We start from the raw sequence: 9,051 nt of genomic DNA on the forward strand, positions 1-9,051 counted from the left end.
TCCAAAGCTGGGGATCTTAGCTAGGACCTAGTGGGGTAGAGAGAGTTCATAGGCAATTTGCCAAGTGAATAGGTACCCTCAAATAACACAGCTCTGAATTTCGTCCCTTCCTGGATTTTCTGCCTGTCTGAACCATCCTCCTGTTTTCCCTCCACTCTCATGCTGTCTGCTCCGTTTCTCTTTTCCCATTACCAGAGTTGATCTTCTTCCAACTTTTCATGCTGTCAAACAAAAAGGGGAAAAATATTAATTTTTAATAATAAGAGACCTCAAAAAGGAAGAAGGCTTAGGTAAGGTGCCGGGAGCCGGTCCGAACTTGGCTAGAGATCCTGGCTGGAGATCCTGGCTAGGCTGCTGATCAACTGAACACTGTCTCCATGTCATCTCTTCTTCGCCGACTCCGTCCACACCTTTGGGGACCCCTGGACCCGCTGGGGTTGGACCCCGGCAGTAAGGCATCAGTGAGTAGAGAATTCCAGTATCGCTTAAGAGACAAACAGCTATACCACAGATACACACACACATATATAGTTCTTGGCTACTACAACTGAATCAGAGGCCAGCACTAGTCTTCTTCTTCTTTTTTTTTTAATTAAAAGGATTTTTTATTTTAAATGTATATAGTGCCATAATTCATCAAAAAATTTACAGTAGTTAACCACCTCTTAAATATGATCATATAAACAATGCGTGGATTTAGTCAGTTTGCTTAAAGTTAACTGTATACTATTAAGTATTCTAAGAAAGGAAATCATGACACATTCCATTCCATTAAAGGGGATTAAAAAGAATTATAAGCTAATTTGAATAAACCTAGCAATTGCCTGGGTATTATCCTTCTGTATAAACCTGACTCTTTATATTAAAACTGTATTCTGGTTTCCTACCATTAAGTAAGAAATTCCTTAACAGTGGCCTCGAAATGGCCTTAATGTCACATACTTCTTCACCTCCTGATGGTCACTTGGTGCTCTGATGTAGACAATATAGAATGTCTGCTGTTTCACCTCTGCTAATCTTCCCAGGAAGACAAGCATTCCATTCCAGGCATTGCTTCCACCTTGACCTTCCAAATGCCACTGCTGTGCAGAGGAGCCATCATAGGTTGCCATAGCAACATAGCCTTTGTGACTCAGTAGATCAATCACTTTCAGGCACTGTCCAGCTGACACCTGGTACAGTCGATTATTCTTCCCAAAGGTCCACTGCTGAGATCCTCCCAACCCATGGCACTTCATGAGTTGGGGTGGGTCAGATGATCAAGTTTCTGACATATCCAGGCAAAGGAGATTACTTAAAACCAATTCATGCTCTTCATTATAAATCTAGATCTGATTTGGGTCACTGTAGTCACATGCCTTAAGCACTACTAGGCTTCGCTTCTGACTTGGACAGCTCTGGGCCACTAGACATTTGCCAGTCTGGTAGTGATAAAGCCTTCCATGCTGAAGAATTTTGGGGTGTTTTGGCCCTCTGTTGATAAAAATGAGTTGCTGGGGTTTGGCATTGGGCCCAGATATCTGCATCTCTGGGTAAATGCTAACCAAATGCCATTTAAATAATTTACAACCCAACTTCTTCCTCAGTTCAACACACTCATTGATATTTCCATAGCTTCTTGTCCTCAAGTCAGGTCTTAAGGAAAAATACTGCTCCTTATATTCATCCAACCAAACATGTGCCAGCCTCAAGGAGTTGTGTCCTGGCCTTCAGGGGAACCATAGGGTCGCCTTCTCCAGAAAATGTGTCTGACTCTGGAATAAGGGATGATGAAGAGCTTAGCCCCCACACATCCAAATCTGAAATGATCTTTCCCAGTGTTCTCCTCCTCAGATATCCATACTGCTGTCATACTGCCTGAGTTCACTGAAGTAGCTTCTATTCATGGCAAATAGTCCTCCCGCCATTGTAGGTGGTACGGTAGCTCCTTCTGGTCCTCTGAGCTCAGAAAGGAGAACAAGATCCCATTTGAAGTGCAGTCCCCAGTTGAACCCTCCACGTACCTACCACAGGGGACAAGCTGTAGGCCAGCGTGTCTGCACTGATGATATCGATCACCAGACACACGACCGTCCTCCGTCCTCCGGATGGCAGCCAGCAAGGGCTGCAGCCATGTTACATTCACTTCAGAGTGGCTGTCCAGGAACACCAGGACTTCTGCTGCATGAGCTGCTCCTAACATTCTTCCTTGAATTAATCCCTCACGCTTTGTATTTCTTATTTTATTTTTTTTAATTAAATCTTTATTGTTCAGATTATTACATTTGTTCCTCTTTTTTCCCCCCATAACTCCCTTCCTCCCAGTTCCCACCCCACCATCCGCCCTCACTCCCCACCCACTGTCCTCATCCATAGGTGCACGATTTTTGTCCAGTCTCTTCCCGCATCTCCCACATCCCTTTCCCCTCCAAGAATAGTCAGTCCATTCCCTTTCTATGTCCCTGATTCTATTATGATCACCAGATTATTTGTTCACTTGATTCTTAGATTCACTTGATAGATGCATGTTTGTTGTTCATAATTTGTATCTTTACCTTTTTCTTCTTCTTCCTCTTCTTAAAGGATACCTTTTAGCATTTCATATAATACTAGTTTGGTGGTGATGAACTCCTTTAGCTTTTCCTTATCTGTGAAGCTCTTTATCTGACCTTCAATTCTGAATGATAGCTTTGCTGGATAAAGTAATCTTGGTTGTAGGTTCTTGGTATTCATCACTTTGGATATTTCTTGCCACTCCCTTCTGGCCTGCAAAGTTTCTGTTGAGAAATCAGCTGACAGTCGTATGGGTATTCCCTTGTAGGTAACTGAGTTTCTTTCTCTTGCTGCTTTTAAGATTCTCTCTTTGTCTTTTGCTCTTGGCATTTTAATTATGATGTGTCTTGGTGTGGTCCTCTTTGGATTCCTTTTGTTTGGGGTTCTCTGCGCTTCCTGGACCTGTAAGTCTATTTCTTTCACCAGGTAGGGGAAGTTTTCTGTCATTATTTCTTCAATAGGTTTTCAATATCTTGCTCTCTCTCATTTTCTGGCACCCCTATAATTCTGATGTTGGTACGCTTGAAGCTGTCCCAGAGGCTTCTTACACTATTTTCGGATTCTTTTTTCATTTTGCTTTTCTAGTTGGGTGTTTTTTGCTTCTTCGCATTTCAAATCTTTGACTTGATTCTTGTGCTCCTCTGGTCTGCTGTTGGGTGTCTGTATAATATTCTTTATTTCAGTCAGTGTATGCTTAATTTCTAGTTGGTTCTTTATCACAACGTCGAGGGTCTCATTAGATTTCTTGAGGATCTCACTATATTTATCGGCAGTTTCTAGAAAATTATTGAAAGACCTTAAAATTGTGTTTTTTAGCTCTATATCCTCCATTTCTGTCATGTTTCTTTGTCTCCGCATTTTTTATGCTTTCTTGGTGCACCCCCTTGTGGTCTTTGTGTGCAGTCTTGTTGTAGTTAAGCCTTGATTGTTGTCGGCAATACTGGGGGTGATTTGACCTCCCGGCCAACTGGCTATGAGAGTCAGCTGTGTCTGCAGTGGGAGAGCTTCTGTGCTGGATCTCTAGGGCAGTGCTAATCTAGCGTTTGCCTGAGGCTATCCGGCAAATGGCTCTGTGCAGGGCTTGGGCGGGGCGGGTCCCCGGGGATCTACAGGGCGTGCTGGAGCGAGCAGTTATGGCTGCTCTCAGTTCCGTCCCTAGGGGCTCTGCCTCACAGAGTCCCAGCAACCGCTGCAAACCTCGGAGAGAAAGCTGCCTTCGAGTTCCCACCAAAGCCAGACAGTCCCGCTTCACCCGTTTGAGTCTGGGTCCCTAGAGACTCGCCCGGATCTGGAGCTCAGAGTCTGAAACTCCCTCCCGATTGAAAACAACAACCGTGCCCTCTGCCTCCAGCCCGCTCCGCGTGCACTCCGCACCTTAGTATTTCACTTCAGCACTGCGCCTCCTCTGAGTCTGGGTATGATATTCTCTTTCCTCCTAGTTGTAGAATTTCCACTCAGCCAGCCTTCCTGTGGTTCTGGATGATGTCCGTTCCGTCTTTTAGTTGTATTTTTGCTTGGTTGTTCGAGGCAGCAATCTCCGGCGTTAACCTATGCTGCCATCTTGGTTTCCTGTATTTCTTATTAATTAAATTTTCCCAGGGAGGTATTATTTGACAAATTCATCTAATTCTCCTTTCTAATCATCGAAGTCACTGTTGTCATCCACGAGGATGATTTCATGGAGAAGCCAGGCTGGTGTGTGGTCCAGGACGCCGTGCACAGTCTGCAGCAAAGCAGACAAGGCTTCATTGTAGAAACAAATAAAAACACCAGTGCCTTCCAGGTCTGTAGGGTATGTCTTTGTCTTTACATGCTACATTCCTTGTATCTGGCGCATCTCTGTGTTAGCCCAAGTGGTTGCTAATGAGCATATTGAAAGCATGCTTCTGAAACCCCAAGTCTCTCAACTCCTGATCATGTTCATTAAAAATCATACCCAATTCAGAAGAGAATTTCATGTTGCCTTTTTCTACATCTTCAATATGATTACCATATCATCAATCTTGTTTGCTTTGAACTGTAATTCTAATATTTGACTTGGACTTTGGGTGAAACAGGGATAGAATTTTTTGGGAATGGCTCATGGGGCCTAGACCCCTTGATGGGCACATTCTTAAAGTGGCCGAGTCACTTCACTGAAGTTAAAATAAACAAAAAGCTTCCCCCCCCAACATAGCCTAGGTCCAGCCACACTAGCTGCCACAGGTCAGAACACCCAGAAGAAAATGCCGGTGCAGCGACCACAGGTTCGCCCAAGCCTCTGGAGTGCTCACCCAGTGCCGGTGCTACAGCCTCTACCATCTTCTTTCTTTTTTAATTAAAAAAAAAACCTTACAGTTGACCTGCCCTAGCCAGTGTGGCTCAGTTGGTTGACTCAGGTTGCCAGTTTGATTCCCAGTCATGGACACATGCCCAGGTTGAGGGCTTGATCCCTGGTAGGGGGTGTGCAGGAAATAACTGATAGATGTTTCACTGTTACATTGATGTTTCTCTCTCTCTCTCCCCCCCTCACCCTTCCTCTCTCTCTAAAAATCAAAAATATTTTTTTAAATTACAATTGACATACAATATCATATTAGTTTCAGATGTATAACCTATGAGTTGACATTTATATAACTTACAAGTGATCACCCTGATAAATCTAGTACCCATCTGGCCCTGTATATAGTTATTACAATACTAGAGGCCCAGTGCACAAAAATTTGTGCACTCGGGGGAGAGGGGGGTCTCTCAGCCCAGCCTGTGCCCTCTTGCAGTCTGGGACCCCTCGGGAGATAACGACCTGCTGGCTTAGGCCTGCTCCCGGGTGGCAGAGGGCAGGCCCAATCCCTAGGTGCAGCCCCTGGTCGGGCTCAGAGCAAGGCCGATTGGGGAGTTGGGGCGCTGCCCCCTGTCATGCACAGAGCAGGGTGGATTGGGAGGTTGCGATGCCACCCTCAATCACGCCCAGGGTAGGGCTGATTGGGGGTTTGGGGCACCGCCCCCTGTCACACTCAAGGCAGGGGCGATGGGGAGGTTGCGGCGCCACCCACTGTCATGCACAGAGCAGGGCCAATCAGGGGGTTGGGGAGCTTCCCCCTGTCACGCAAGAGCAGGGCCCATCAGGGGTGTTGGGGCTCCGTACCCTGTCACGCACAGAGCAGGGTCAATCAGGGGGTTGGGGAGCTCCCCCCTGTCAATCACAGAGTAGGGCTGATAGGGGAGTTGGGGCACCGCCCCCTGTCACACACAGAGCAGGGCCGATCAGGGGGCTGGGGCGCCGCCACTGTCACACTCAGGGCAGGGCCGATGGGGAGGTTATGGCTCTACCCCATCACACACAGAGCAGGGCCCATGGGCAGGGGCGGGGGGGGGGGGAGGGTTGGGGCACCGCACGCTGTCACACACAGAGCCGCAGGGCGATCAGGGGGTTGGGGAGCTCCCCCCTATCAGGCACAGAGCAGGGCCGATCAGAGGGTTGGGGCGCCTTCCCCTGTCACGAACAGAGCAGGGCCGATAGGGAGGTTGTGGCCCCGCCCCCTGTCACACACAGAGCCGCAGGGCAATCAGGGGGTTTGGGCGCTGCCCCCTGTCACGCTGATCCTGGTGCCAGGAGGCCTCGCGGCTCCGCTGATCCCGGTGCTGGGAGGCATTTTACCCTTTTACTATATAGGATAGTGGCCTGGTGCATAGGTGGGGGCCGGCTGGTTTTCCCTGAAGGGTGTCCTGGATCAGGGTGGGGGTCCCCACTGGGGTGCCTGGCCAGCCTGGATGAGGGGATGATGGCTGTTTGCAACTGGTCACACACCCCTTCAGGGTGGGAGTCCTCACTGGGGTGCCTGGCCAGTCTGGGTGAGGGGCTGAGGGCTGTTTTCAGGCTGGCGGGTGACTGAAGCTCCCAACTGCTCCTTTTTTTCTTTTTTTTTTTTTTATTCTGGGCCAGCTTTAGCTCTGGCTCCAGCTCTGAGGCCTCTGCTGCTGAAAGGCAGGTATCTGGTTTGTTTGTGTTCTATAATCGAAACACTGTATCAACTCCAGCTCTGAGATCCTGGCTCGCTGAAAGCAGGTTTCTGGGGTTTTGTTTAGCTTCTATATTTGTAACTATGTTTCAAACTGCAGGCTCAGAGGCCGGCAAGGCAGGCAGGGAATGTTGGTTTCCTCCATCACTGAAGCAAGCAAGCCTCATGTTAGTTTCACGCTGCCTGGCTGCCGGCCGCCATCTTGGCTGGCAGTTAATTTGCATATCTTCCTGATTAGCCAATGGGAAGGGTAGCGGACGTACGCTAATTACCATGTTTCTCTTTTATTAGATAGGATTATTGACTATACTCCCTATGTTGAACTTTACAGCCCATGACTATTGTGTAACTACCAATTTGTACTTCTAAACCCCTTCACCTTTTTCACCCATTCCTCCAACACCTATTCCATCCAGCAACCATCAAAATGTTCTCAGTATCTGAGTCTTTTTCTGTTCTGTTTGTTCATTTATTTTGTTCTTTAGATTCTACATATAAGTGAAATCATCTGGAATTTGTCTTTCTCTCTGTGAGCTCTTTAAGAGGAACACTTGGGACTCCAGCAGCCCTCTGTCACACTTGGCCACAATCCACGCTGGTTTTTACAGCCAGAAGTTATGGGGGCTTTTCTTCCCAGCACTGGAACCCTGGGCTGGGAGGCTGGGTGTGGGGCTTCTCAGGGGGACTTCTGCAGCTGAGATATCCCTCCCAATTTTTAACTGCCACATGTGGGTGTGGGACCAGCCCTTTTCCCATCTCCTCCCCTTCTTCCAGTCTGGATGTGGCTTCTTTATAGCCTTAGTTATAGGACTTCTGTTCAGCTAGATCTCTGGCGGGTCTGAATGATGGTTGTTCTGTAGTTTCATTGTAATTCTGGTGTGGTTGTAGGTTTTCTAGTACCACATTTACCTACCTGCATCTTGACTGGAAGTACCAGCACTAGTCTTCTGAAGCAGCAGCAGTTTGACCTTCAGGGATGGTAAGGACAGAAAGTACTCAAGAAATTTCATTTTTATACACCCAGGTACATTTTTTTAACCTTTCTACTTGCTCAATATATTCTTTTTAAATTATAGAACTAGGTTTTAAAGTTTTATGTACTATTTAATGTATGATAAATATTTCAACAGTACAAAGGGTGTACTATAAATAATGAAATCTTTTTTCTCTCTTCCCAATCCCACTTCTCAAAGGCAATCACTGTAAACAATTTCTGTTCTTAATTCTTCTCGTGGTTGCCATTATACTCATACACTCTTAGGTCTCTAGCTAATGATTTATCAACTTTAGATGATTGATGTTATTCTGCTTTGGAAGATGAAGATTTTTAGTTCCTTTTACCACCTCCTTCTTTTCCTTGTTCCTGTCATATCTTCTTGATCAACTGGTTTCTGGACAAGGTGGAAACATGTTTGAGTTTTGGATAATAATGACTGCCTTTTGTCAAAGTCCTTATTCTTGCCAAAAAGGTAATGTGCTAACACATGATATATGATAACTAGAGGCCCGATACATGAAATTCGTGCAAGGGGCTCGGCCCTCACAGCCCTGGCTGCCTCAGCCGCCTCGTGGCCCCAAGGCCCCACCCCCCAGCCCACTGGTCATTCTGGAAGGTCATTCCAGAAGGTCATTCCGCCATCCGGTTTAATTAGCATATTAGCTCTTTATTTACCAGCAACATCTTGAGTCTTCAGCCAATAAACCAACTAAGTCTCCCATACCTTCTGAAACCCACCAACATATTCCTTTCACTCTCCTTTCTCATTGGTGGACTAGGTTCAACTACTTGCTTATGCCATACTTTTACTTTACTTTAGATAATATTTTTCAATGTTACTACTTATCAGATAGGACCACATGCCAAAAATATTTTTTTAGAGTAACATCTTATTGACATATAACAGTCATACAAAAAAATGCACGAATTATAGGTGTACAGCTGAATGCATGATCATAATTTGGACACACTCGTGTAAACAACATCCAAATCAAGAAACAGAATATAATCAGTTGTCCATAAGTCCTCCCTATCCCTATACCCCTTCCAAAAGTAACTACTATCCAGATTTCTAAAACTATATATTAGTTTTGTTTTTAAACTTCATATGATTGAAATTATACAATAAGCACTCTTTTTTGATATGGCTTTTTTTTTTTTTTTTACTCAATATTGTATTTCTGAGATCCATCCTTGTTACTTTGTTTAGTTGTAGTTGATTGATTCTCTTAACTGTATGACATTTTATTGTATGAATATGCCATACATCAACATTGACTATTACAAGAAGCACCACTCATTTATGATTATAATGTCTCTTACCCATTTAACATATTTCCATTGCAGAACCCTGGAGAGACTAATGGATCTGAGTTCCAAATGTGTTATATGATACTCTCTCTATATTGAACTCTAGAACTCAAATTCATATTAATTCACAAATATTTATCAACTGTGTACTATGTGGCAGGTACCAGTCTAAGCACTAAGGCTGGGGACCCTTGAGGATTTTGCAGAATACTG

General features: G+C 45.4%; 1 pseudogene; it reads right to left on the minus strand.

The window, feature by feature from the left end:
• Positions 1-905: 905 nt before the first annotated feature.
• LOC118670312 lies at positions 906-7,540 on the minus strand (annotated as a pseudogene).
• Positions 7,541-9,051: the final 1,511 nt, after the last annotated feature.

This window comes from Myotis myotis, unplaced genomic scaffold (genome assembly GCF_014108235.1).
Source record: "Myotis myotis isolate mMyoMyo1 unplaced genomic scaffold, mMyoMyo1.p scaffold_m19_p_15, whole genome shotgun sequence".
Classification (NCBI taxonomy): Eukaryota; Metazoa; Chordata; class Mammalia; order Chiroptera; family Vespertilionidae; genus Myotis; species Myotis myotis.